The sequence below is a fragment of the Desmodus rotundus genome, chromosome 9 (genome assembly GCF_022682495.2).
Source record: "Desmodus rotundus isolate HL8 chromosome 9, HLdesRot8A.1, whole genome shotgun sequence".
In the NCBI taxonomy this organism is placed as follows: domain Eukaryota; kingdom Metazoa; phylum Chordata; class Mammalia; order Chiroptera; family Phyllostomidae; genus Desmodus; species Desmodus rotundus.
Window position 1 is genome coordinate 55907736 of NC_071395.1, and position 22954 is coordinate 55930689.

The 22954-nt window shown below is 41.7% G+C and overlaps 1 non-coding gene and 1 pseudogene across 1 annotated transcript; both read left to right on the forward strand.

Annotated features, from left to right (window-relative positions):
* Positions 1-1790: 1790 nt before the first annotated feature.
* On the forward strand, positions 1791-1893 carry LOC112305290 (U6 spliceosomal RNA). The gene has a single exon (XR_002974816.1). It is a non-coding gene; the product is annotated as a U6 spliceosomal RNA (small nuclear RNA).
* The window catches only part of LOC112304991 (proteasome subunit beta type-1 pseudogene), a 30267-nt pseudogene continuing 9155 nt past the window's right edge, over positions 1843-22954 (forward strand).

Genomic DNA, 22954 nt, shown 5'->3' on the forward strand with positions numbered 1-22954 from the left:
GATGTCTATTTTATTATTATTATTTTGCAGTAAACAGGTCTGAACTAGTTACAAAGACTGTGCTCCCAGCTAATGCTGGACAAGGGTACAGTGAGCAGGTGGAGAACTTCAGGTGGGGGCTGGAAGTAGAGGATTCCTAGTGGGTGTTCATCCTCTGGCAACCTCTCCTTAGAAAGCCAAGCAATGTTAGTCATAAAGACAAGGCTGGCTTCTTTTGATTTTTCTTTCATGGCAGTGATAAAGAGATCAACAATCCACAAAATTTTAATTATGAAAGGGCCCCAGGGGAAAAGGCCAGTCTCAGTGGCTGCTCAGTATGATGACACAATGACCAACACCTCCCTGGCAGTTGGCTGCATTCCCTATTGACTTGCTAACAATCAGTTGCAGACAACTGGCAACAACAGATTAGAATGGTGAACACAGACACTTCCTGATCACTGAGAAAGACACCCCATTCTCTCAGAGTGTCCTTTGAGACCACCTGCAGTCACATGTATCACTGAAATCCTGTCGTGGAAATGTTTTATTTGCAGCTGGTTCATTTATCAAAGGTGGCATTTGACAGAGCTAGAGAGACCTTATCCCACAGCTACATACTTGCATGTCTTGATAAGGCACCTAATTCATTCAGATGTTTTAGGGGCTGGAAATCTGTGTTCTGTTCATCCATTGTACACAGAAGAGGGATGGAGTGAGTCTCCCAGTTCCTCCTGCCTGGGGCTTATCCAGCTTCAGTAGCAAATCCAGTCTCTCAGCAGAGAGACCTGTACAGAGGATCAGTTCAGGTCTTAAATGACAAGTCTAACAGTCCTAAGGGACATTGTGGCACAGATGCCAGGGAGAATCTAAATGGCCAGTTGGCTTGCCCTGCATCAAAAAAGGTTATGAAGCAACAAACATGTAGAAAGCAAGATATAAATAATAACCCATAGAACTGCAAGTCAAATAGACAAGAACATCATGAGAAAGAGGCTGAAATTCACTAGCAGTCAGAGAAATGAAAACTTAAAAAATAATAAGCTATTTTATACCCATCAGGCTGGTGGCAACAATGTCAAACACACAATCTGTTTCTCACTGTTCCCTGAATGTACTTTACTCTTCCATATCACTTTGCCATCATAAAGGCTCCTCCCTTCTTCCAAACATAGAATTCCATAGTCCATCAAGAGCCACCAACAGCTGTGTCTATGCTGCCCCTCAGCAGCATCACCCAGGAGTCCAATGCATTACACCACATGCATCTTAAAGGCTACTAACATTTAGTCTCTACATCTTAAATGATTTTACTTGTAAAGTAATATTTTATGAATGTTTGGAGAAAGTACATAGGCAAATAGTGATACACATTGTGGACAGTTTTGTACCTTTTTAGTTTTATTATCTACCCAAATATGTTCTTTAGAAAAATGGGATCATATTTTATGTGTACTTTTGTAATTTTTCCACTTAAAACACATGTTGAATATTTCTATTAAATCAAGTATTATTTTATTTTATGTATTTATTTTTAGAGAGAGGAGAGGGAGGGACAGAGGGACAGAAACATCAACAGAAGTGAGAAACATCAATCAGTTGCCCCTCAAACATGCCCCAATTGGGGACCAAACCTGCAAGCAAGGCATGTGCCCTGACTGGGAATTGAACCAATGACCTTTCTGCAGAACGATGCCCAACCAACTGAGCCACACTGCTCAGGGCCAAATATTCTTTGCAAAAAAATATTTAATGATTGTGTAGTATTCCATTCTAGAGTTGAATCAACTCAACATAAAAACGTAAATATAGTGCTCGCTTCAGCAGCACATATACTAAAATTGGAACCATACAGAGATTAGCATGCCCCTGCGCAAGGATGACACGCAAATTCGTGAAGCGTTCCTTATTTTTGAGTGCTTAAGGACAATAAGGTCCCCGGGACCTGGGACCCGCGCGGCGACAAGGGCGGCAGAAGCCTCAGCCCAGGCACAGGGGCTGCTGCAGGATTCTTGGGAGAGGGCCAGGCTGAACTGTGAGAGGCCAGGTGCTTGTTTGGACCAGGGGGCTTCAATAGGAAGAATTTCTCAAAAAGAAAAAGAAAATAGAGGCACTCAGGGGCTAGTTAGAGAACTCTCGGCAGCAGCCGCGGCCCCTGGAGCCCCTCCCCGCTCTGCCGCTGGACTGTGAACGCGGGATAAGCAGCCCATGCGCTCATCTGAAGCCCGGTTGCGTGCACGCAGATTAGCGAACTGGGGGCCCACACACGAAAACCCTGCGGGGCGCCCACACCTGAAACCTCAGGTGGGTGAGCATCTGGAGCAGAGGCTAGCTGCTCCACCCACAGGCCCAAAACAGTGGACCTGAGTGCCGCATGACTCAGTCCCAAAGCAGCCCCGCCCACCCGTGAGACTGAAGCCAAAAGCCGCTGGATGGGCAGGCTGCAGGCGACCCAAGCACAAAGTGGCTGGATTGGCTGATCAACAGCCTGGCTGCCTGCCAGGGACCACACCTACAACGCCTACCTAACACCTGCTCATAGAGCCCTGCAGGGCCTACTGGCTCTAGGACTAAGGCAGAACACCCAGCAGAAGGGAGCTGCAGGGCTAGAGGAGACTGCATTCCCCGGAAAGACTCAACCCAGTAGGGGGCTGAACTACCCCATATCAGCACCTAGAGCCCCTAGCATCTAAGACAGCAAAGAGCAAGAAGGTAGAGTGTGAATTGCCCCTAATTGGTGCAACTCAAGGACAACACAACTGGTGAACTAAAGGCCTACTGGATAGCAGAAGGACCATGAGGAACTGGACTGCAGGCTGAACAACAGTGAAGAGTGTGGCCCAGGAAGGGAGAAAAGTGAAACCAATCCTTCCAACCACCCGCTCCTGTTCCACAGACAGGACAATCATCAGAACTAACCTGACTAGTTTAAAGCCAGCAGAAAACTTTCTTTTTCTTCCCTCCTTTCCCTCTGAATTCCTTCTTCCTTTCTGTCCTTCTTTCTTTTTTTATTCCTTCTTCCTTCCATCCTTTACCTTTTTTCTTCCTTCCTCCTGCTATCTTTTATTTATTGTTCTGTTTTAATTTTTGTTAAAATTCCTTCTTATCTTGCCTCTGATCTTTCTTTATTCCGTTTTCCTTCCTTTCTTTCCTTTTCTATTTCCTTTTCCCTTCCTTCCCTTCTTTTTTTTTTCTTCTTCCCCCCTTTCTCTTTTTGCCACAGGTGAGACAACAAAACCTGGAGTGCTAAAAAGACTAGAGTTAGACCGTGTTACACCCATAAACGTCAGCTCAAGACCAGTGAGCACAGGAGATTGAGGAGACAGCACCACTGAATCCCATTGGCATTCCACCATACAAGTTCATACCATAAACGCAGGGAGTCAGAACAGATCAATTGAAGAAGCAGAGGCTAACAAGAAGAGTCTCACAAACAATGGGAAGACAAAGAAACAATTCCCAAATGAAAGGAAAGGAGGAAGCCTCAGAAAGAATGCTAACTGAAAAAGAGGCAAGTCAACTATCAGATACTGAGTTCAAAGCAATGGTCATCAGGAGGCTCACTAAGATCTCTGAGCTCAGAGAGAACTACCAGAAACTACAGGGAAACTACAATGAACTCACTGCAAACTGTATCAACATGAAAAAGGACATAGAAACTATCAACAAGGGCCAAGAGGAAATGAAGAATAAAATTTCTGAACTGAAGAACAGAGTAGAAGGAATGAAAAGCAGACTTGATGAAGCAGAGGATTGGATCAGCGAGCTGGAGAAGAAAGAAGAAAAAAACACCCAGAAAGAGCAAGAAAAGGAAAAGAGGCTCAGAAAGAATGAAGAGGCAATAAGGAAAATGCAGGACAACATGAAACATAACAATATACGTATAATAGGAATACCAGAAGGAGAAGAAGAAGAGCAAGGGATAGAAAACCTGTTTGAAAAAGTAATGATGGAAAATTTCCCTAATCTGAGGAGAGAAAAAGTCGTACAAATCCAAGAATCACGGAGAGTCCCAAGCAAGAGGAACCCAAAGAGGCCCACTGTAAGACACATCATAATGAAAATGGCAAAATTCCAAGACAAAGAGAGGATCTTAAAGGAAGGAAGGGAGAAACAGGAAGTAACATAACAGGGAGCCCCAATAAGGTTAGCAAGGGACTTCTCAATGGAAACGCTCCAAGCCAGAAGAGAATGGCAAAAAATATTGCAAGCAATGAGAACCAGAGGCCTGCAACCAAGACTACGTTACCCAGCACAGCTCTCAATCAAGATAGAAGGCCAAATAAAGAGTTTCCCAGACAAAAGAAGTCTAAAAGAATATGCCTTCACAAAACCAGCTCTGCAAGAGATGCTAAAGGGGCTGCTGTAACGAAAGGAAGGAAAAGAGAAAGAGAGAGGAACACAGGTAGGAATAAAGGCAATGAATAACTACCTATGGATAATAACCTTAAACGTAAATGGATTAAATGCTCCAATCAAAAGACATAGAATAGCTGAATGGATAAGAGAACATGACCCACACATATGCTGCCTAAAAGAGACCCATCTCAGGACAAAAGACTTACACAGACTGAAAGTGAAGGGCTGGAAACAAATTTTCCAAGCAAACGGACAGGAAAAAAAAGCAGGGGTAGAAATACTCATATCAGACAAAATAGACTTCCAAAGAAGAGCCATAAAGAGAGACCCAGAAGGTCACTTCATAATACTCAAAGGAAGAATCCACCAAGAAGACATAAACATTGTAAATATATATGCACCCAACATAGGATCACCCAAACACATAAAGAAAATCATGGAGGACTTCAAGAAATATGTTGACAGCAACACAATTATAGTAGGGGACTTTAACACCCCACTATCAAAAATGGACAGATCTTCCAAACAAAATATCAACAAGGATATTGTGTCACTTAACAACACCCTAGAGGATATGGACTTAACTGATATATACAGAGCTTTTCATCCCAAAGAAGCAAAATACACATTCTTTTCAAGTGTCCATGGAACTTTTTCAAAGATAGACCACATGATAGGACACAAAGCAAGCCTCAACAAATTCAAGATAATTGAAATCATACCAAGCATTTTCTCTGACCAAAAGGGACTGAAACTAGAAACCAACCCCAAAGGAAAAAACCCCAAACACTCAAAATCATGGAGACTGAATAGCATGCTATTAAACAATGAATGGGTCAAGAACTACATGAGGGAAGAAATCAAAAACTTTCTGGAAAGAAATGAAAACGAACTCACAACAACCCAAAACCTATGGGACACAGCAAAGGCAGTCCTGAGAGGGAAGTTCATAGCAATACAGGAATGCCTTAAAAAGATAGAAACAGTTCAAACAAACAACCTAACCCTATGCCTACAAGAACTGGAGGAACAACAACAAAGACAGCCCAGAGCAAGCAGAAGGAAGGAAATAACCAAGATCAGAGCAGAACTAAATGACATAGAGACTAAAAGCACAATTGTAAGGATCAATGAAACCAGAAGCTGGTTCTTTGAAAAGATAAACAAAATCGACAAGCCTTTAAGTAGGCTTATCAAGAAGAAAAGAGAGAGGATCCAAATAAACAGAATTAGAAATGAAAGTGGAGAGATTACAACTGATACCACAGAAATACAAAGGATCGTAAGAAATTACTATGAAGACCTGTATGCAAAGAAATTTGAAAACCTAGATGAAATGGACACATTTCTAGAAAAATATAATCTTCCAAAACTGACTGAAGAAGAAGCAGAAAACCAGAGCAGACCAATATCAGCAAAGGAAATTGAAGCAGTCATCAAGAAACTCCCATCACACAAAAGCCCTGGACCAGATGGCTTCACAGGAGATTTCTACAAAGCATTTAAGGAAGAACTAACCCCTATCCTTCACAGACTATTCGAAAAAATCCAAACTGATGGAAGACTCCCAAACTCTTTTTATGAAGCCAACATCATCCTAATCCCAAAACCAGATAAAGACACAACGAAGAAAGAAAACTTCAGGCCAATATCGCTGATGAACATAGACACTAAAATTCTCAACAAAATATTAGCAAACCGCATCCAGCAGTATATTAAAAGGATCATCCACCATGACCAAGTGGGATTCATCCCAGGGATGCAAGGATGGTACAATATTCGCAAATGAATAAACATAATACATCACATAAACAACAGCAAAGACAAAAATCACATGATCATATCAATAGATGCGGAAAAAGCGTTCGATAAGATACAGCACCCATTTCTGATAAAAACACTCAGCAAAGTGGGAATAAAGGGAGCAGTCCTCAACATAATTAAGGCCATATATGAGAGACCTACAGCCAACATCACACTCAATGGACAAAAACTTAGAGCTTTCCCACTAAGATCAGGAACTAGACAAGGATGCCCTCTCTCACCACTCCTATTCAACATAGTATTGGACGTCCTAGCCACAGCAATCAGACAAGAAAAAGCAATAAAAGGCATCCAAATTGGAAAGGAGGAAATGAAACTGTCACTGTTTGCAGACGACATGATAGTGTACATGGAAAACCCTATAGACTCCATTCAAAAACTACTCGACCTAATAAATGAATTTGGCAAAATAGCTGGATACAGAGTCAATACCCAGAAATCAAAGGCATTCCTGTACACCAAAAACGAAACTGCAGAAACAGAAATCAGGAAAAAATCCCATTCGATATAGCAACAAGAAAAATAAAGTACCTAGGAATAAACCTAACGAAGGAGGTAAAAGACCTGTACTCAGAAAACTACACAACACTGAAGAAAGAAATTAAGGAAGATACAAACAAATGGAAGCATGTACCATGCTCATGGATTGGAAGAATTAACATCATCAAAATGGCCATACTTCCCAAAGCAATTTATAGATTCAATGCAATCCCTATTAGAGTACCCATGACATATTTCACAGATATAGAACAAACATTTCAGAAATTCATATGGAACCATAAACGACCCCGAATAGCAGCAGCAATTTTGAGAAAGAAGAACAAAGCAGGAGGGATCACAATACCTGATATCAAACTGTATTACAAGGCCACTGTAATCAAAACAGCCTGGTACTGGCATAAAAACAGGCACATAGACCAATGGAACAGAACATAGAGCCCAGAAATAAATTCAAACCTATACGATCAATTAATATTTGACAAAGGAGGCAGGAGCATAAAATGGAGCAAAAACAGTCTCTTCAACAGATGGTGTTGGGAGATCTGGACAGCTACGTGCAAAAAAATGAAACTCGATCACCAACTTACGCCATTCACGAAAATAAACTCAAGATGGATAAAAGACTTAAATATCAGTCGTAACACCATAAAAGTCCTTGAGGAAAACATTGGCAGGAAAATCTCAGACATTCCACACAGCAACATCCTCACAGACACATCCCCTAAAGCAAGGGACATAAAGGAAAGAATAAACAAATGGGACCTCATCAAAATAAAAAGCTTCTGCATGGCTAAAGAAAACAGCACCAAATTACAAAGAGAACCAACAGTATGGGAAAACATATTTGCCAATGATCCCTCAGACAAGGGCCTGATCTCCAAAATATATAAAGAACTCACACAACTCCACTCCAGGAAGACAAACAACCCAATTAAAAAATGGGCAAAGGACTTGAACAGACACTTCTCCAAGGAAGACATACAGAGGGCCCAGAGACATATGAAAAGATGCTCAGCATCACTAGCCATCAGAGAGATGCAAATTAAAACCACAATGAGGTATCATCTCACACCAGTCAGAGTGGCCAACATAAACAAATCCACAAACAAATGTTGGAGAGGATGCAGAGAAAAGGTAACCCTAGTGCACTGTTGGTGGGAATGCAGACTGGTGAGGCCACTGTGGAAAACAGTATGGAATTTCCTCAGAAAACTAAAAATGGAACTGCCCTTTGACCCAGCAATTCCACTGCTGGGATTATACCCTAAGAACCCTGAAACACCAATCCAAAAGAATCTGTGCACCCCAATGTTCATAGCAGCACAATTTACAATAGCCAAGTAGTGGAAGCAACTGAAGTGCCCATCAGCAAACGAGTGGATCCAAAAACTATGGTATATTTACACAATGGAATTCTATGCAGCAGAGAGAAAGAAGGAGCTTATACCCTTTGCAACAGCATGGATGAAACTGGAGAGCATTATGCTAAGTGAAATAATCCAGGAGGTGAGGGACAAATACCATATGATCTCACCTTTAACTGGAACATAAGCAATAGAAGGAAAAAGGAAACAAAATATAACCAGAGTCATTGAAGTTAAGAACAATCTAACAATAGCCAGGGCGGGGGTGGGGGGTGGGGGCGGGGACAGTGGGTAGAGGGGATTACAGGAACTACTATAAAGGACACATGGACAAAACCAAGGGGGAGGGTGGAGAGGGGGGAGGGAGGTGGGTTCAGCTGGGATGGGGTGGAGGGATGGGGAGAAAAGGCATACAACTGTAATTGAATAACAATTAAAAAAAAACCGTAAATATAAAAACATACCTATCTTGTATTGTTGGATATTTAACAATCTCCCATTCCTCTCAATTCTTATTAATATGCACAATAATGTGATACCAATTGCACTTAAATATTCGCACACATTTTTTTCTTCCTTCCTCAGGATAAATAACTAAAAATGGAAGTCCTAGGTCAATAAACTTGATTAGAATAATACTTTTAATTTTTATATTTGAGAGGTTTATTTTCCACATTCTTGCATAAACTTACCAATAATTCATGGCTTCATTTTTTGCATCTAAAAGTTTAATTTATCTGAAATTTATTTTGGCTTATAATGTGTGCAGCAGAGGTATTCTCCAATATTCATGATTACTTTCTCTAAAATAGAAGTAAAGGGCCTAATTTTGGGCAATATGTTTGACCACTCAGAATAAAGATCCATTTTTCAGTCTCTCTCACAGCTATGATCTGCCCAATAGAATTAGAGAGGAAGCGAGTTATGCAATTTCTGGTTTTATTCCTAAAGAAAGGACCCCTTTCCCCTCTTTATCACCCACCTTGCTGCCTACAACATATTGTGTAACATCTTGGAACATTCAAAAGTACCACTGTTTAGCGATGGTGGAACAACCAGATGAAAGGAATGCACACAACCAGTGTGTTAGGGCCACCAACCCATGCCTAGACTTCCTCCCCCGGACTGTGAAATTCAAGAGTAACAGCTATTTCTCATTGGGCTTTCTAGATTTCTGTTCCACAGAGCAAATCAATGTCTGAAATAATTAGGATAAATTAAAGGCACAACTTTAATTTTGTAAAAGTGGCTAAGTCCTTGTCACCCTGAAATCTACTGAATAGTTCATTATTTCTCCTAATAATTTGTAAAACCACTCTTACTGTATTATATACAACTTTTATATTCTGGTTATATTTCATTTTTTAAGATGTTATTTATCACAACCAAAAGGACAACAATTTAAAAACAAAAAACAACCAGAACTGACAGAAAATCCAACCGCATGGAAGACTGACAATGAAGGATATAAAGAAGAAACATTCATCCAGGTAGGAGGGGCAGAAAGGGGCAGCCAGGGCAGAGAGGACTCACAGAGGGTGGCGGCTGGCAGACGGACCCAGAGAGGTGGCGGATTGTGGAACAGGGGCAGGCCAGGCTGCAACTAGCAGACCCCACAAAGTAGACCCTGTGGCCCCACATTTGCGCATAGATAAACTGGGAGGGATGGCGGGGGAGCGAAACAGACCTTGCAACCCAGGGCTCCAGCACAGGGAAATAAAGCCTCAAACCTCCGATTGAAAACACCCATGGGGGTTGAGGCGACAGCAGGAGAAACTCCCAGCCTCACAGGAGAGTTTGTTGGAGAGACCCACAGGGGCCTAGAGTGTGCACAAGCCCACCCACTCGGGAATCAGAACCAGATGGGCCCAATTTGATTGTGGGTAGCAGAGGGAGTGACTGAAATCCAGCAGAGTGGAGCAAGCACCATTGCTCCCTGTCAGCCCCTCCCCCGTGTATAAGTCACAGCGCAGCCACCAGCGTTACCCCACCCCAGTGAACACCTAAGGCTCCACCCCTTTACATAACAGGTGCACCAAGACAAAAAAAAAAAAAATGGCCCAAATGAAAGAACAGATCAAAGCTCCAGAAAAACTACAATTAAGCAATGAAGAGATAGCCAACCTATCAGATGCATAGTCAAAACACTGGTAATCAGGAAGCTCACAGAATTGGTTGAATTTGGTCGCAAATTAGATGAAAAAATGAAGGCTATGCTAACAGAAACAAAGGAAAATGTACAGGGAACCAATAGTGATGCGAAGGAAACTGGGACTCAGATCAATGGTGTGGGCCAGAAGGAAGAAAGAAACATCTAACCAGAAAAGAATGAAGCAACAAGAATTCAAAAAAATGAGGAGAGGCTTATGAACCTCCAGGACATCTTTAAACATTCCAACATCTGAATCACAGGGGTGCCAGAAGGAGAAGAACAAGAGCAAGAACTTGAAAAGTTATTTGAACAAATAGTGAAAGAGAACTTCCCCAATCTGGCAAAGGAAATAGACTTCCAGGAAGTCCAGGAAGCTCAGAGAGTCCCAAAGAAGCTGGACCCAAGGAGGAACACACCAAGGCACATCATCATTACATTAGCCAAGATTAAAGAGAAGGAGAGAATCTTAGAAGCAGCAAGAGAAAAGGAGACAGTTACCTCCAAAGGACTTCCCATAAGACTGTCAGCTGATTTCTCCAAAGAGACCTTACAGGCAAGAAGGGGCTGGCAAGAAGTATTTGAAGTTATGAAAGGCAAGGACCTACATCCAAGATTACTGTATCCAGCAAAGCTATCATTTAGAATGGAAGGGCAGATAAAGTGCTTCTCAGATAAGGTCAAGTTCAAGGAGTTCATCATCACCAAGCCCTTATTAAATGAAATGTTAAAGGGATTTATCTGAGAAAAAGAAGATCAAAAATATGAACAGTAAAATGACAGCAAATTCACAGTTATTAACAACCACACCTGAAACAAGAACAAAAGCAAACTAAGCCAACAACTAGAACAGGAACAGAACCACAGAAATGGAGATCACATAGAGGGTTATCAACAGAGGAGTGGGAGGGGGAGAGAGGGGGGAAAGGTACAGAGAATAAGTAGCATAGATGATAGGTGGAAAATAGACAGGTGGAGGGTAAGAATAGTATAGGAAATGCAGAAGGGAAAGAACTTATAAGTATGACCCATGGACATGAACTATGGGGGGGGGGGCGATGTGGAAGGGAGGGGATGGGCAGGATGGAGTTGAGTGAAGGGGCAGAAATGGGACAACTGTAATAACAATCAATAAATATATATTTTTTAAAAGATGTTATTTATTTTTAGAGAGAGAGGAAGGGAAGGAGAAATTGAGTGAAAGAAACACCCATAAATGGGTTGCCTCTCACATGCCCCCAAGTGAGGATGTGGCCTACAACCCAGGCATGTGCCCTGAGTGGGAATCAAACCAGCAACCCTTTGGTTCACAGGCCAGCACTCAATCCACTGAGCCACACCAACCAGGGCTCCACCCATACTCTTAAAGAAACTATACATACCCTATGTTTACCAGTAAATGGAATGTAGAAACTATAAGTGGAGCACCCTTCGTCTTATGGTTTCACCTCCTTTTCAGATCTCTGCTGGGAGAGTGAATGATGACTCCTTAACTGAAACTGTCAATAAAAGGCAAGTCCTCCCACCCCCAATACCTGGACCTCTGTTCCCAGGGAGGAAATGGCTCGTGTGCACTCAGAAGGATGTTCTGTGTGACTCTCCCCACTGCTAATGCATATGCACATGCATACATACTACGCTTGTGTAACTGCTGCGAGTGGTTCTCATCAGAACAAAAGGCACTGCTCTGGGCCCTGCCCCTGTGAGGAGCTCACCCCTTTCCTCCAGGCTCAGCTCCCTGGTCTTTAGAGTTACCAGCCTTGCCAAGGGTAAGACTATCTATCTTCCAGGTCCCCGACCCTGTGGCGTCCATGCCTCCCCTTCCAGGAGAGAGAGAACTTTTTGCCCAAGTGTGGAGCACCCATTATGTTGAGAAGATTAAGATGACTCAGGCAGTTGGTTTAGGGCACGGTTTCCATAGTCAGTCAGAATTATTTTTAAGATAAACAAACATCATGACAGTGCTGTGAATGCTCAGTTCCCACCTCCCTCTTTCTCTAAACTATCATTCAGTGTAAGTGTAGCCAGATGGGAATATGAATATCAGGGTTCATGCCAGTTATTTTGGGGGAATGAGAGACAGCTGACCCCAATGTTTTCCCTGTATTTATTCTTTTGCTTTTTCCACATTCATTCTATTCATTTCAAGAATGATTTTCTTTGTCTAACATTTGTAAGAGGGATGGAAGATAGACAGGAGGAAGTGACAACACAAGTAGTGTGGGAAGATGTAACAGCACAGGATAAAACACTAAAATTTGGCTCTACATCTTCTGTGGTATACTTACTACCAAAAGTGGGGGCACAAGGAAGTTCTCGAAGGTGATGGATGTTTATTAACTTGATGGTGGTGAGGCTTTCATGGGTGCATCCACATGTCTAAACTCATAAAATTGTATACATTAAATATACAGTTTTCTGTATATCAGTTTTACTTCAACAAAGCTGTCTAAAAATGAGAGTTATAGAGGAAGTTGGAAATGATCCCAAATTTTAAACTGCACTCATTCTTTCATTGAGCAAACATTTATTAAGCACGCCTGACCCCACCCCCACTAGTGCTGTGCCAGGTGCTGCACAGCAGTGAGAAGCAACGCAGACATTATCCCTGGCCCTGAAAGTCTAACAGAGAACCTAGAAGACACATGAGCAATAACAACCACGTGCTGTGATAGGCAGCTGGGCACCATGGAAACGCGGAGTAGGGCAATCCCGTCTGGGAGGATCAGGGTAGTAATTCAGAAATCCAAGACTGACTCTCTCCGTGACAGGCAGGCAACTCCACAGATGGCAGCTTGAGGGGAAAAATCAATTTCCTTTTATATTGCTGTTTTATACACATATCATCAGCACCCCCTCATTCCTGTCCACATATTCTCTAAAGCAGGCCCTTTCTGGAGGTGCTAAACATGGTGATTAAACAAAGGCGACTCTAGAAGGGTGAACAAAGCATTAGACATAGTTTCATTTTATATAAATGCCAAATTTTCTGCCTCAGTAAGGTTGCAGCTGTGACAAAATTAGGCTGCTTTCTAGGTCATATATTTTCTAAAGTGCTATGCCCCAAAAATTTAATACATCAGGGAAAATGAAACAAATAGATTCAATTATTTTAAAACCTTGGAAGCAATTTTTATAAAAAAGTGAATAAGGCAGCACATTGAATAAACAAAGAAAATGATACTCTTCATATAAAGAGGTGGATTCTCTGGTTAAATCTGTGAGAATTGAGCCTTAAATTTAGTCTCCTGTTCTGTGCAGGATTCTAAATGGAAGTTCAATTAACTGGCATATAATGGGTCTAATATCATTTTCTATATAATAATCATTCTATGCATTTTTGGCAATTCATGAATTGCAATCCTATGAATCACAATTTTAAAAATAACTACTGATAGTCTCTGGGATACAGGGTATTCGGGGTAAGAGACTGTTTATGGAGATATGGCTGAAGTATGAATTTTAGCCAATAATGATATTATTGGATTCATATTGGAATTAATCAGCATGCACTGAATAATGTTCAGTCACAGACTAGGCACAGAAAAAAACAATTAACACCAGACTGGCAATTAGCAGTGTTTCCTGGGTACAGATGATACTTCTAAATGCAGCACGAAATGACCCCTTTTGTGTTCTGCTCCATGTTTCCTTTCATCCCGTGTTTGGACTTTAGTCACAGAAGGACTGATGTTCACAGCAAAGAACCTGGTGTCAGAAGGTCTATATCCTGGTCTCAGGGCCACTAGAAGTTAACTGTTTGACCTGAGGAAAAAATCAGTAAATGAAGATACTTTATAAAGCTGGGTTGTAAAAGAAACAAAAGATCATAAACATAAAAGTGTACTGAAAAATATTAATGAACATGACATAAAACACCCAAATAGTCTATGCATAAATACAATAACATGCCATAATGATGATGTAAACTAAATTATGGCTTAAGAGACATCAAAAACAGCCTGTTGATATAATTCTCATTTATAAACCAATAAACATCAGTAAGATTATATATATTTGTTTGTGCATGTATGTTTTAAGTGGGGGAGACACTTACTAGGTATTATAAATATTAATATATAACAGAATGACGTATGTCTTATATATGTGTAGCTTTTTGAAATTCAGAACCATGCAAAGAAGGTAATGATCAGTAATTTATTTGGATGTCTAGTACCTGTGTCACTTCTCCAAATAAAAAATAATCAATAAAGAAAGCTGATAAATGGGCTCCTCATGTGAGGGATGAAGACAGAGATAAATGGAGATGCTTTGTTTCTGAAATCTCTATCAAGGAATATATTACAAAGTCATGACCCAAACTCATCCACAATTAATTACATTTGTAAATTGCATTTGAGAGAGGTGAGGAGATCCTGATACAGCATCCACTTTTAGCAAGTGGATGTGATTTTAATAATAAAGTTTTTAGTCTAAACCCTTATATAAATTCTACAAGTTGCTTTAAATATGTTATCACTAGAGAATAGGTTATCACTATAACCTACAGAGAATATGTTATCACTAGAGAATGTCTATATTAATGTTTAGCATAATTTTCTTATGTTCCTCAGGAGAGAAACCTCACACATTATCCCTACAGAGCAAAAAGCTTTTCCTGTATATAATTCTCAGGTTTGCTTCTGAAACCAGTACTACCCACAAATGCAACTAAATCTATGGAAGACCAATCACATTAAAGTGATACGTATCTCCATCCTATGCTTATTTCTCAGATTATTTGGGAGCTATTTGGCATGATGATATATAAAAACTGTCATTGCATTTGCGGAATCTCCTCACAAATCAATTTCTAAGTTTTTAGCAAAAACATCATGGTAGGACTTTCAGCCCCAATAAGATAGCACAGACCTGTTTTGTCCTACTCCTCCCCCAAGCACATCATTAACCCTGGAAATAATGATTGAGGGTTTTCCCGATGGTGATAAGGAGAAGTTGGGCTGGTCTGGAATTCCAGGATGGGAGAAACAACACAGTGGTAGGGATCTCATTCCCCTCCCACAATCCAAAAGAGGAAGAAAATCAAGACCCATTATTTCCTGGTTCCCCAACCTGGCAACAAAATGCAGCTCAGGTAGGCTCACTCCTTCCTTGGGTTAAATGGGATGCCTCTGACATCAGTGAGCCCAGAACCACCAGCAAGACAAACCAATTGGGAGCCCCACCAACAATGAGAGGGAAGGGAAGAGTTCTCTCTTGCTGGCCACAAATGTCTACATTGCTGAGACACACTGAAGCAGGGGGACAAAGCTTTCAAGAAAGGCCCATGTGTCAAGGGAGACGTAGTCTGGGAAGCTTCCTTTATCCCCGGTCCCCACAGACCCGATACTCCTGATATCCCTTCCCTGACTGGGAGCCATCAGGGTCAGCTGGAAGGACTCAGCTGTAGCAAATGGACAGGCCCACTCTCCAGAGGGCATCAGGGTTGGTGGGCAGAACCAGCTAGAGGGATGAAGCAACAATAAGCAACCAACCTGAAAAAACTCTATGATCCTATGGGCTCAAGAGTCCCTTGTTGTGCCCAGGGACATCAGGGAAGCCAGAGAGCACCAGTAGGGGATCTCAACACAGCACTACCCCGTAGAGATACATAAGAAGGCTGGCCTGGGAAAATCCTCTCTGTCCCCATAGGCAGCACTGGCAGAGACCTGAGGTAGACCCAGGGATGAGATGAGCCAAGAGAACCAAAAGAACATTGCAAATACTCTGAACACTAAACAGCCATTAGAACCATAGCCCACAAAAATAGGCCAAGACTTGAATGCTAAACCTAAACATGGAGACTTCCTACTAGTATATAAGATATAATCAGAACATACAGCCTCCTAATGCATTAGATGAAATGTCCAGAAGACAACAGAAAATGATCTATTTTGTCAAGAACCAAGAAAAACATACCTTCAATGAGAAAAGATAATCCACTGATGCCAATATGGGGATGAAATAGATGCTGAAATTCTCTCATAAGGATTTTCAAGCATCCATCATAAAAATGCTCCAACAATCAATTATAAAATCTCTTGAAACAAATAGAAAAATAGAAAACCTCAGAAAAGAAGTAAAAGTATACAAAGAACCAAATATAAATTATAGAATCAAAAAAACTATATCATAAATTTTAAAACTCACTGGATGGGCTCAGTTGAAGAGTAGAGAACACAGAGGTTAAAATAAATAACTTGAGGACAGATTAATAGAATCCCCCTTATCTGAGTAACACAGATAAAATACACTGGAAAAATTAAGCAGCATAAGTGGGACAATAACAAAAGATACAATATTTGTATCATTAGAGATCATTAAGGATGAAAAAAAGAGTGAAAGAGAACTTGACAGAGTAATGGCTAAATGTGTCTTAAACTTCACAAGTCTATAGATCCAAGAAGCTGAGTGAACAAACTACAAACATAATTCAAAGATATTCACACAAACACACATCATAGGCATCCGTCATAATGACAATGAAAAATCTTGGAAGGAGGTGGAGATAAATGAATTGTGGAACACCAATTTGAATGATAGCAGGTTTCTTATCTGAAACATGGAGGCCAGAAGGAAGTGGAACAATATCTTGAAAGTTCTGGGGTGGGGTGAGGGGGTGGAAGGAACTGTCCACCACAAATTCTGTTTCTCACGAAACTATCTTTCAAGAATGAGGGGGAAATAATGACATTCTCAGATAAAACAAACCTAAAAGAATTTGTTGCTAGTAAACTTCTCCTAAAGGAATGCCTAAAGAAAATTTTTTCTAATAGGCAGAAAGGAAATGATAAAGAAAAATCCTGGTGCATTGAGAGGAAGACAAAAGAAATAGCAGAAATATGAGCACACAAAATACATTGTCCCTTCCCTCATGAGTGATATAAATCATATTTGATTTTTAACATCATTGGATACTCAAGACAATGATATTTAAAAGTGGAGAAGGAAAGTGTAAGGGAGGTTTCTATTCTTCATCCGAAATGGTAAAATGTTGGCACAATATACATATGTATATTGTAATACCCAGAGCAACAACTATGAAAACTATACAAAGATATATTTTTAAAAAGTATGTATAGTGACTTCTTATTTCCAGTTTCACATGTAAGGATTTTGGAAGCCACCACTACATCCTAGCAACAAGTGAAAAGTGAACAGACTAAAAAGTCAACAACTCTTCTAGGATCCATAGGAAAGATGAGGACACAGGGAACCCATGCCCCCAAGACTGCAGAGATAGGCAGGCAGATACAGGGAGTCTGCACTTACTGGAGCAGAGGCTCACAGGCAGAATCCACCATGGTACCAGTGCTGGGGAAGAAGTACCTGAACTATACTTGACGGGTTACTGGGGGGTTCCTATGGACAACTCCTGAAGTTAGAGACTCGAAGAAGGCCCACTCCTAGGGAGCCATACACAATTTCGTGAGATTTGCCTCCACAAGTTCAACCAGGTTCTCACAGGTAATACTGGGAAAAATCTCCTTGTGTTTCTAACAAGCTCGTCTTAATAAGCTATGCTCTCAGGAGAAACTAGTTAACTAGAGCTTAACCTTTTGGAAGATAATCAGAATCTAACTGACCTGGGGAAGGGAAATACCCTACTCCAGCACACTCTAGCCCAGGGGTGTCAAACTCATTTTCACCAGGGGCCACATCAGCCTTGCAGTTGCCTTGAAAGGGCCAAACATGATTTTAGGACTGTATAAATGTAACAACTCCTTAACTAGGGGCAAGGAGCTCAGTGCTGCCGCTGAGTAGAAACACGGTGCCAGGCCAGATAAAACAAGGTGGAGGGCTGGATTCAGCCCGCAGGCCTTGTGTTTGCCACCTGTCCTCTAGTCATCCTGTTCCACGTAATGGGAAGGAAAAATCCTGGGACACACTTGTGAAGTTCACAGCCCAGAGGCACAGACTCCCTTAAAAACTAAGACTTGAGCATAGAACTACAGGTCACTTGCCCTCCTTCCACACCATACCAAGATGTTACTGAAGGCCTATTTACAGCTGCTGCTTTTACCCTGTACATCATGTCTGCTTATCAAGAAAAAAATCACAAGGGCCTGCTAAAAGGCAAAAACAAACTATCAAATAAACAAACAAACACAAAATTTGAATAGACAAAGAAAGCATCAGAAACAGACAAAGCAGGGATGTTGGAATTATCACCCCAGGAATTTAAAACAACTTTAATTAATATGCTAAGAGCTCTAATGGATAAAGTAAGAAAGCATGCAAGAACAGGTGAGTAATACAGGCAGAGAGATAAAAACACTAAGAAAGAACTGAAAAGGAATTCTGGAGATCAAAAACACTGTACTGGAAATAAAGAATGCCTTTTAGCATTTAGTCGGCTAGACATGGCTGAGGAAAGAATCTCTGAGCTTGAGGATATCTCCATAGAGATAGAAACCTCCACAATGAATAAGCACATAGAAAAATGATAGAAAAAAGAAGAACAGAATACCCAAGAACTGTGAGACAGATACAAAATGTATAACATACATGTAATGAATATACTGGAAGAAGAAAAATAGTAACAGAAGAAATATTTGAAAAAATAATAACTGAAAATTTCCCCAAATTAATGTCAGACACTAAACCACAGATCTGGGAAGCTCAGATTACATCAAGCAGGATAAATGCCCCCCAGCCTTGAAAAAACTATTCCTAACTATATCGATTATAAACCACAGAAAATCAAAGATAAAGAAAAAATTCACCAGAAAGACATAAGAATCCTAAATGGGTAGGCATCGAAAAACAGAACCTTGGAAAAAAGATGGTGGTGAGATAGGTGGGAGCAGAGTCAACTTCCCTCTGCACCTGGGTGAAACACATAGCCAATCTACTGAGGAATAAAGCGAACAGCCAACAGTGCCCCAGAGTTTATGAAGATAGGAGACCAAAAAGTATAGAGGACACTGAAAAAACAGACAGTAAGGGGATTGCTTCAGGACAAAAAGGTCCCTGGAACCAACACGGGGACCAGGGCAACTGCAGCCCCAGGCCTGTGCCTGCTGGGCCAGACCCAGGACTCCTGGGAGAGAGCCGAGCTAATGACTGCCTCCCCTGCCAAACAAGCCTTGAGCAGCATCGAGAGAGACCTGGTTGCTTTAAGTTACAGTGAGGGGGATAAGGACAAAGTGGTAAATCCACGGAGACAGTGGGCGCTGGTTGGGGAGAGTTGAGAATTGGGCCATGTGGGGCCCTGACCCAGACAGTCCCAGTCTAGCTGGAGAGATGGGCTGAGCGAGAGGACGGGTCCTTCCTTATATGCAGGATTGAGCAGGAGGATTTTCCCAAAAAGAAAAAGACCCTCAGGGGCACTTTGGGGAATTCCCCTGCAGCAACTGCTCCAGTCTCCTCTCCACCCGGCCACCCGCCTGTCCAGCACTCCCACAGAGGTGTGGGAGGTATCCAGCCCAAATCCAAAGCAGGCAGTGGGGGGGGGGGGGTGCACAACTAGGGAGGGCCTGAGACCACAGGCACCAACCAGGGAGTGTGTGCATCGACCGGGGACTGTGCACACCTCATCCACAAGGGAACTCAGACCAAAGGCATGGACCAGGGAGTGTATAGCTTGGACAGATCTGAGACCACAGGCACCAGGGAGAGTGCGAATCAAGGAAGGCTCCATGCGCACACCCATAGCCCGGAGAAGGCCTACCATAAAAAAGGGTAGGTAGAAGCTGGGAACACCAGCATACCTCCTGGAAGAAGAAACCCACCAACAAAGGAAACACCAACAGATAAGAACAGAAGAAGGTGAAGGAGGGAGTGGAAGTCACACTAAGTCAACCCAGGACCTATCTGAAAATACAAATAAATAGTGAAGAAATTACTAAGAACAAACAACTGAACAAGAGCAAGACAAAAGCCTCAAAATCTTGTACACACGGAAGAACCAAGTCCAACATAACCTGCCCACACGTGCACAATAGAAAACAGGAGGTGGGGGAAAGACTGACCATCAGATAACCAGCTGGTGGGAAAGACCCACCAAAGAAAGACCCAACAACAACCAAAAACAAAAGACATACACAGAGCCAACATAAACCACAGCCTAAGATCAGTAAGATCTGGAGATCAAGTAGACTGCACCACTGAATCTCACAGGTATTCTACCACAGAAGTTTACACTAAAAAACCAGGGAGTCAGAACAGAGCAACTTAAGAAGCAGAGGCTAACAGGAGGAGTCTCACAAACAATAGGAAGACAAAGAAACAATCCTCAAATGGAGGAAGGAGAGTCTCAGAAACAATGCTAGATGAAAAAGAGGCAAGTCAACTATCAGATATTGACTTCAAAGCTTAATGAGCTCACAGAGAATTACCAAAAACTACAGGGAAACTACAATGAACTCAAACTATATCAACATGAAAAAGGAAATGGAAACTATCAACAAGGGCCAAGAGGAAATGAAGAATACAATTTCTGAACTGAAGAACACAGTAGAGGGAATCAAAAGCAGGCTAGATGAAGCAGAGGATTGCATCAGCAAACTGGAGGACAAAGTAGAAAAAAAAAATGAGCAAGAAAAGGAAAAGAGGCTCAGAAAGAATGAAGAGGCAATAAGGGAAATGCAGGACAACATGAAACATAATAATATCCATATAATAGGAATACCAGAAGGAGAAGAGGAAGAGCGAGGGGTAGAAAACCTGTTTGAAAAAAGTAATGATGGAAAATTTCCCTAATTTGATGAGAGAAAAAGTCACCCAAATCCAGGAATCAAAGAGAGTCCCAAGCAAGAGGAACCCAAAGAGGCCCACTACAAGACACATCATAATTAAAATGGCAAAATTCCAAGACAAAGAGAGGATCTTAAAGGAAGGAAGGGAGAAACAGGAAGTAACATAACAGGGAGCCCCAATAAGGTTAGCAGCTGACTTCTCAATGGAAACATTCCAAGCCAGAAGAGACTGGCAAAAAATATTCCAAGTAATGAGAACCAGAGGCCTGCAGCCAAGACTACTTTACCCAGCAAGGCTCTCAATCAAGACAGAAGGCCAAATAAAGAGTTTCCCAGACAAAAGAAGTCTAAAAGAATACACCTCCACCAAACCAGCTCTGCAAGAGATGCTGAAGGGGCTGCTTTAAGGAAAGGAAAGGAAAAGAGAGAGAGAGAGAGTGAGAGAGAGAGAGAAGAACACAGGTACAAAAAATCAGCAATGACTAAGTACCTATCAAAAATAACCTTAACCATAAATGGATTAAATGCTCCAATCAAAAGACATAGAGTACCTGGATGGATAAGAAAGCATGACCCACACATATTGTGCCTACAAAAGACCCACCTCAAGACAGAAGAGCTACACAGACTGAAAGGGAAGGGCTTGAAACAGATTTTCCAAGCAAACGGACAGGAAAAAAAAGCAAGGGTAGCAATACTCATATCAGACAAAATAGACTTCAAAAAAAGGGCCATAAAGAGAGACCCAGAGGTCACTTCATAATACTCAAAGGAAGAATCCACCAAGAAGACATAAACATTGTAAATATATATGCTCCCAACATAGGAGTACCCAAATACATAAAGAAAATCTCGGAGGACTTCAAGAAAAGATATTGACAGCAACAATTATAGTAGGGGATTTTTCTACCCCACTGTCAAAGATGGACAAATCTTCCAAACAAAATATCAACAAAGCACCCTGGCATTGAACAACGCCCTAGATGAAATGGACTTAAATGATACATATAGAGCCTTTCATCCCAACAGAAACAAAATACAAATTCTTTTCAAATGCACATTGATCATTTTCAAAGATAGACCACAGGATAGGATACAAAACAAGCCTCAACAAGTTCAAGAAATTTGAAATCATATCAAGCATTTTCTCTGACCACAAGGGACTGAAACTAGAAACAAATCTCAAGGAAAAAACCACAAAACACTCAAAAACATGGAGATTGAATAGTATGCTAGTAAACAATGAATGGGTTAAGAATGAGATTAGGGGAGAAATCAAAAAGTTTCTGGAAACAAATGAAAATGAACTCACAACAACCCAAAACCTATGGGACACAGCAAAGGCAGTCCTGAGAGGGAAGTTCATAGCAATACAGGCCTACTTAAAAAGAATAGAAACATTTCCAATAAAAAACCTAGCCCTACAACTACAAGAACTCGAGGAACAACAACAAAGACAACCTAGAGCAAGTTGAAGGAAGGAAATAACCAAGATCAGAGCAAATTAAATGACATAGAGACTAAAAGCACAATTGTAAGGATCAATTAATCCAGGAGCTGGTTCATTCAAAAGATAAACAAAATCGGAGAACCAAGATGGCGGCATAGGTAGACACACTGCGCCTCCTCGCACAACCAGAACTGACAGAAAATCAAATGGCAAGGAAGTCCCACACCAAGGAGAAAAAAAGAAACATACATCCAGACCGGTAGGAGGGGTGGAGATGGGCACCAGGGCAGAGAGGATTCGTGTAGCTGTGGCGGGACCAAGACTGGCGGAGTGTGGGACGAACGGGGCAGGCAGTCTGACCACTAGCAGACTCTGCAGTCCCACATTCACGCACAGGTAAACTGAGAGGGCCAGACTCAGAGTGGCGGAGAACGGGGCAGGCAGAGCAGCGGGTAGCATCCCGTGCCCCACACTCGCGCACAGATAAACCGGGAGGAACAGCGGGGAGCAAAGAGGACTCCGTAACCCAGGACTCCAGCGCGGGGAAATAAAGCCTCAAACCTCTGAGTGAAAACGCCCATGGGGGTTGGGGCGGCAGCAGGAGAGACTCCCAGCCTCACAGGAGAGG